Source organism: Pristiophorus japonicus, unplaced genomic scaffold (assembly GCF_044704955.1).
Source record: "Pristiophorus japonicus isolate sPriJap1 unplaced genomic scaffold, sPriJap1.hap1 HAP1_SCAFFOLD_622, whole genome shotgun sequence".
Classification (NCBI taxonomy): Eukaryota; Metazoa; Chordata; class Chondrichthyes; family Pristiophoridae; genus Pristiophorus; species Pristiophorus japonicus.
In genome coordinates this window covers 65,801-73,490 of record NW_027254534.1, presented here as the reverse complement: position 1 = coordinate 73,490, position 7,690 = coordinate 65,801, and the positions used below count along the sequence as shown (strand labels likewise).

Sequence of the window (7,690 nt, the reverse complement as noted above, 5' to 3'; positions counted from 1 at the left end):
ATTTTGTTCACTCGAGGAGTTAGACAACAGACTTCCTGCTGTCAATAAGGAGTTGGATTATTGGGCCGTGATGTATTTACTTGTTCATATTTTGTTAAATACATTTGCTGAGTGGATTTAAATTCAAGACGAGGTTTGCAGGTGGGCTCTTTATTTTGTTCACTCGAGGAGTTAGACAACAGACTTCCTGCTGTCAATAAGGAGTTGGATTATTGGGCCGTGATGTATTTACTTGTTTATATTTTGTTAAATACATTTGCTGAGTGGATTTAAATTCAAGACGAGGTTTGCAGGCATGCTGCTCTATTCACACAGCGAAGGTGAGAGAGATGCTGTGAGGCACACGCTAAGTCCAGTAGCTGAACATGATTAACAAACTGTGTTTTGTGTTTAGTGATCCCGGGCATGTTACCGAGACCGTCCCTGGATACCAAGGCAAGGAGAGGCACTCTGGAAGGTAGGGGGAGCTGGGACTTGTCCCTGAGAGTAACGAACAGGTTTGAGAACTGAAATAATGTAGAGTTAGAATTGAAAAAAGGCCCAAAATAGAGCAGTCAGAAACAGGACATCAATTAGTCTCCTCTTATCTTGGAGACATTAAATATCGACACACTGTTTTATTTGAAATATCAAAATATTAAACAGCCCAGTTACAGGGGTCATTAACATCAGCAGAAACAAACCCCAACTGTCAGAATGAACATGGTTCAGCCAGGATGTGCTTAACATCAGCAATAACAGTAGACTCCCACCCCTGCAGTCACTTGTGAACATGCTGGTGTGTCAGCAGGATGGATGAATGAGTGAATCCCTTCCCACACTCTGAGCAGGTGAACGGCCTCTCCCCAGTGTGAATTTGCTGGTGAGTAAGAAGTGTGGATGACTGAGTGAATCGCTTCCCACACTCCAAACAGGTGAATAGGCTCTCCCTGGTGTGAACTTGCTGGTGTGTTAGAAGGTTAAATGAACTAGTGGATCCCTTCCCACACTCAGAGCAGATCAACAGTCTCTCCCCAGTGTGAACTTGCTGGTGTGTCAGCAGGTTGGATGACTGAGTGAATCCCTTCCCACACTCAGCAGGTGAATGGCCTCTCCCCAGTGTGAACTCGCTGGTGTGTCAGCAGGGTTGATGATGAAGGGAATCCCTTTCCACACATGGAGCAAGTGAATGGGCTCGCCCCAGTGTGAACTTGTTGGTGTGTCAGAAGGTTGGATGACTGAGTGAAATGCTTCCCACAGTCAGAGCAGATGAACGGCCTCTCCCCAGTGTGAACTCGCTGGTGCCTCAGCAGATGGGATGACCGAGTGAATCCCTTCCCACACATGGGGCAGGTGAATGGCCTCTCCCCGGTGTGACTGCATCGATGAGTTTCCAGCTCAGACGGGTAACTGAATCCCTTTCCACAGTCCCCACATTTCCACAGTTTCTCCATGGTGCAGGTGTCCTTGTGACTCTCCATGTTTGGATGATCAGTTGAAGCCTCGTCCACACACACAACACGTGTAATGGTTTCTCCGTGCTGTGAATGGTGCAATGTTTTTTCAGGTTGTGTAACTGGTTAAAGCTCCTTCCAGTCAGTGCACTGGAACACTCACGCGGATGTGTGTGTCTCAGTGCTTTTCCAGTCATGCCGATTTGTGAAATATTTTCTCAAAGACAGAACAAGCAAATAATTCTCCTGCCACATTCAAAGGCCTGAGGAATCAAGTAACTGTCAGATCTTGACGTGATGTTTGGTTTCTGTTTCCAGTCTGAAAATCTCCCCTTCTAATATCCTGTAAAAGGAGATTACAGAACTCATCACTAAGTATAGAACAGACAATTCTAGATTCTATGGAACATTCTTTCCTCTCTTGTTCCCCCAAAGCTGTAAATCCCCATCCGACTCTCTCCCTCCTCCCTGTGCTGAAAGCCAAACACATCGCACGTCTCAAGACAGTTTGTCCTCCGCTCCCAGTTTTCACCACCAACTCTGGCTGGGTGCAATTCTACACTCACTGGTTCCCCTCCCTCTCCCTTCCCTGAAGGCGCTGACTCTGGCTGGGTTCAGTTCTACACTCACTGGTTCCCCTCCCCTGAAGGTGCTGACTCTGGCTGGGTTCAGTTCTACACTCACTGGTTCTCCTCCCCTGAAGGTGCTGATTCTGGCTGGGTTCAGTTCTACACTCACTGGTTCCTCTCCCTCTCCTCCCCTGAAGGTGCTGATTCTGGCTGGGTTCAGTTCTACACTCACTGGTTCCCCTCCCTCTCCTCCCCTGAAGGTGCTGACTCTGGCAGGTTTCAGTTCTACACTCACTGGTCACCTGAAATATAAAAGAAAATAATGGAAATACTCAGGCAACATCTGTAGAGATAGAAATAGAGTTAGCGTATCAGGTCACTTTCCTTTCATCAGAACTGGAAAATAGGAGCAGGGGTCGGCCCTCCGGCCCCTCGAGCCTGCTCCGCCATTCAATAAGATCATGGCTGATCATCAACCTCAATTCCACTTTCCCGCCCCATCTCCCTATCTCTTGATTCCTCGAGACTCCAAAAATCTATCTATCTCAGTCTTGAATATAAGTTTTAAATTAGTGCAGAGGCAGGGAAAGAGGGGAGGAAAGACAGGAGTGATTAAATGACAAAAGGGATGATGCAGCAAGGCAAAAGGAGATGGTGATGGGACAAGAAACAAAAGATGGGTCTGGAGGAGGTGTAACTGGAGATCATTACCAACAGCTGCTGTACTAAACAATGGGAGCGGTGGTTATGGTGAAATTGTGGAACTCAATGTTGAGTCCGGAAGGTGAAATTCTGTGCCTCGAGCGTTATTAGAACAGTGGAGGAGGCCGAGGAGAGAGAGGTCAGAGAGGGAGTGGTCGGGAGAATTTCAATAACAAGCGATCAGAAACTCAGAGTCACGCTTGCGACTGAACGAAGGTGTTCCGCGATGCGATCATCCAATCTGCATTTGGTCTCTCCAATGTAGAGGACACTGCATCGTGAGCAGCGAATACAGTATACTAAATTCAAAGTAGTACAATAAATCGTTGTTTCACCTGGAAGGAGTGTCTGTGGCCCTGGATGGTGGGAAGGGAGGAGGTGAAAGGGCAGGTGTTGTATTTCCTATTTTAATGTAGGAAACGTGGCAGTTAATTTGTGCACAGAAAGCTCCCACAAACAGCAATGAACAGATAACGTATTTTCGTGATGTTGATTGAGGGATATATATTGGCCAGGACGCCGAGGTAACTCCCCTGCTCTTCTTCGATATAGTTCCATGGGATCTTTTAAATCCACTCGAGTTGCAGCCGGGTTCTCGGTTTAACGTCGCATCACAAGAGACGACATCTGACAGTGCAGTGCTCCCTCAGTGCTGCACTGGAGTGCCAGCCTGGACTTTTGTGCTCAAGTCTCTGGAGTGGGACTTGAGCAGTTCAGAGAACAGGGTGATCTAAATCTGGGCCCACCTGTTACAATTCTATGGGCTGTAAACCGTCTCCCCGGCAATTACCAGCACCTTCAGAAGAGATGCTGAGAAAGCCCCTGTGTGCAGAGTGAGAACAAAATCAATGAGTCAATGATTTTCTCTCCCGCCCACTCTTTGTTGCTTTACAAATATGGACAAAGAAGTTCCTTTGAACCATCCCAATTTATAACTATATTACATAAGATGTGAAATCAGTTATTTTCTGTAAAATTCTTTTTTGATCAGTTTTCATAAAAATCCTCCACATATATTGCATATGACAGGGGACAAGAGAGAGAGGGAAACCAGTCTCTATTTCTCCTTCATTTACAGACCCTCCCTGGTCTGTCACCAATTCTCCTTCATTTACGACGCTCCCTGACCAATCACCAATTCTCCTTCATTTACAGACCCTCTCTGACCATTCGCCATTTCTCCCTCACTGACAGACACTCCCTGACCAATCACCAATTCTCCTTCATTTACAGACCCTCCCTGACCAATCACCAATTCTCCTTCATTTACAGACCCTCCCTGGCCTGTCACCATTTCTCCTTCATTTACAGGCACCCCCTGACCACTCCATGTTTCTGCTTCATTTGCAGACGCTCCCTGACGAGTCGCCGCTTTGTGGATCTTTCTGTTGTGGCTTTCAACAGAAGAAACCCTGTTGGGTGGGGCAAACATTGCAATGTTTGGTAGTGAAATGGATTAGTTCAGGACAGACAGCAGGGATTATTTGAGGAAATAACAGTGCAGTGAGAAAGGAAATGCAGTGGATGTTGTGTAGATGGATTGTCAAAAGGTGTTTGATAAGGTGCCGGACAGGAGGCTTGTTGATCAAATTAAGGCTCATGTTATTAAAGGGAGTGGGGCAGCGTGGAGAGGAAGTTGGGTATAGGACAGAAAACAGAGAATAGTGGTTAATGGATGCTCTTCAGATCCGAGAAATGTAAACAGTGGTGTCCCCAGGGTCAGTGTTGGGACCATTGCTCTGCTCAATATAGAGAAATGATTTGGGCTTGGGTATATGGGGCACACGATCAAAATCTCCAGAGGAGACCAAAAAAGGGCCCATGGCCAACTGAAAGGACTGTACATAGTTTCAGTGTGAATACACAGGTTAGTAAATGGGGCAGGTAGATGTCAGCTGAAATGTAACAGAGAGAAATGTGAGGTGATACATTTTGGGACAAGGAAATTTTAAGAAAAGTACATTAAATGGTAAAAATGTAAAAGCAGTAGAGAAGCAGAATAGGAAAGAGGTGTTAGATTCTAGCTAATGCCTTGTCCTGTTAATTAGCAAGTCCAGTGTCAGAAACTATTACCTTAGCAAATAAATGTAAGATGAGCAGATTCTCTGTCCTCCACCGTAACTTATATTGACCCATCAATCAGAGTAAACATGCAAGTCCCGTGTGCCCACAGTAACTGACACAAGGTCAGCCCGCTGGATGGAACCTCGGGCGCCCTGAGCTTGATCTCCGGTGTCTCCAGTCCTGACTGTCCCCTTACATCAGTCTCCCCTCACTTTTATACACTGCAGTGATCCACCTCTGACACCTGACTCTTCTGTGTCTTCTCTGCTGGGTTTGGGCAGGAAGCTGGGAAAAGACAGCTGGAACTTCTCTAATCTGTGATTTACAAGGACACTTTCCCTGGTTCCCAGCAGTTACTTTTCTTCAGTAATTTTCTCATTATCTCTAAACTACCCTGCCTGCTGATAGTTGTTATTTCTTATAGTTTCACAATTATAGGGATAAACATCACACATTATAAATCTAATCTATTGTGACATTCACTCTGGTTTCAGCTTGCATTGTGGTTACTGACAGACAAACCCTGTTCATTCCCCTGATCTGATTACAGATTCCAACAGTGGATTCAGTGAATGGAATGTCTTATCAGTGTTGCCATGGCAACCTGTCTGCACCGAATCGATTGTCGAGTTTCTAACTCAGACTAAACTTCTCTTTCACGCTATACACATTATATCAGCCAGTTTATGTCATAGAATCCATAGAAATTTACAGCACGGAGGGAGGCCATTTCGGCCCATCGTGTCCATACCGGCCGACTAAGAGCTATCCAGCCTAATCCCATCTTCCAGCTCCAGGTCCGTAGCCCTGCAGGTTACGGCACTTCAAGTGCACATCCAAGTATTTTTAAATGTGGTGAGGGTTTGTGCCTCTACCACCTTTTCAGGCAGTGAGTTCCAGACTCCCACCACCCTTTGGGTAAATACATTTCCCCTCATGTCTCCTCTATATCTCCATCCAATTACTTTAAATCTAGACCCTCTGGTTGTTGACCCCTCTGCCAAGGGAAACAGGTCTTTCCTATCTACTCTATCCAGGCCCCTCATAATCTTATACACTTCAATCAGGTCTCCCCTCAGCCTCCTCTGTTCTAAAGAAAACAGACCTAGACTATCCAATCTTTCCTCATAGCCAAAGTTCTACAGACCAGGCAACATTCTCGTAAATCTCCTCTACACCCTTTCCAGTGCAATCACATCTTTCCTGTAATATGGTGACCAGAACTGCACACAGTACTCCAGCTGCGGCCTAACCAGTGTTTTATGCAGTTCAAGCATAATGTCCTTGGCTCTTATATTCCATGTCTCGACTAATAAAGGCAAGTATTCCACATGCCTTCTTAATCACCTTATCTACCTGGCCTGCTACCTTCAGGGATCTGTGAACCTACACTCCAAGGTCCATTTGTGCCTCTACACCTTTCAATGCCATACCAGTTAATGTGTATTCCTTTGTCTTATTAGACCTCCCCAAATGCATTACCTCACACTTCTCCGGATTGAATTCCATTTGTCACTGTTCTTCAGCTTTCTTCATTATCAACTACACAGCCTATTTTAGTGTCATCTGCAAACTTCTTAATCATACCCCCAACATTTAGGTGCAAGTCATTGATACATACCATAAAAAGCAAGGGACCCTGCACTGAGCCCTGCAGAACCCCACTGGATACAGACTTCCAGTCACAAAACACCCATCAACCATTACCCTTTGCTTCCTTCCTCTGAGCCAATTTTGGATCCAACTTGCCCCTTTACCTTGGATCCCATGGGCTTTTACTTTCATAACCAATCTGCCATGTGGGACCTTATCAAAAGATTTGCTAAGATTAATTTGCACTACAATATACGCACTGATCTTATCGACCCTCCTGGTTACCTCCTTGAAAAATTCAATCAAGTTAGTCAGGCATGACCTTCCCTTAATAAATCCATGCTGACTGTCCTTGATTAATCCATGTCTTTCCAGATGAAGATTTATTCTTTCCGTCAGGATTTTTTGCAATACTTTTCCCACCACTGAGGTTAGCGTACTGGCCTGTAATAACTCGGTCTATCCCTTTCTCCCTTTTTAAGCAAAGGTCTTGGTCGGCAGGTGCAGACACGATGGGCCGAAATGGCCTCCTTCCATACTGTACATTTTTTTGATTCTATGAAAAAGTCCCGTTCATTCCTACTCTGTTTTCTGTCCATTAACCAATCCTCAATCCATGCTAATATATTACCCTTAATCCCATGAGATGTATTTTAGCCATGTTATGTTAATATCTCTAAAACCTAGAAGGGCTTCAGATACACAAACCTTTAAAAGTGGGAGGACAAGTTGATGAAGTGGTTAAAAAGCACATGTGATCCTAAGTTTTATAAATAGGGGTGTGAAGTACAAAAGGGCAGAGGTCATGTAAACCTGTACTAATCATTGGTTCGACTGCAGTTCGAATATTGTGTCAGGTTTTGGGGATCTTACACCAGGAAGGATGTCGAGGCCATGGAGAGGGTGCAGAGAGATTCACTGAGACGATACCAGGGACAAGAGCCTTTAGTTATCAGGGGAGATTGGAGAAACTGGGGCTCTTTTCATTAGAACAAAGGAGAATTGGAGATCTGAGGGAGGTGGTCAGAATGTGATCAGGTAAATGAGGAAAAACTATTTCCACCAGTCGGTGAGTCAGTAACTCGAGGACATCAAATTCAAATCATCACCAAAAGGCTCAGACCCAGGGAGGAACTATCGAGCACACTGCACAACAATGTTCGGGACACTCACTGTCCCTCTGCATCTGTGTCCAGGTGATGGGTTTCTCTTATCTTTGGGTTAAATGATGTTCTCATCGAGGTGATGATGTCAGTGCTGGGGAATGGGATATTCTGAGATCATATTGTCTGCCTGAAGCACTCTGCAGTCAGCTACAGCATGGGTTAG

At 45.3% G+C, this 7,690-nt stretch overlaps 1 pseudogene; it reads right to left on the bottom strand.

The window, feature by feature from the left end:
- Positions 1–622: 622 nt before the first annotated feature.
- LOC139255708 (zinc finger protein 420-like) overlaps positions 623–7,690 on the bottom strand; it is a 54,455-nt pseudogene continuing 47,387 nt past the window's right edge.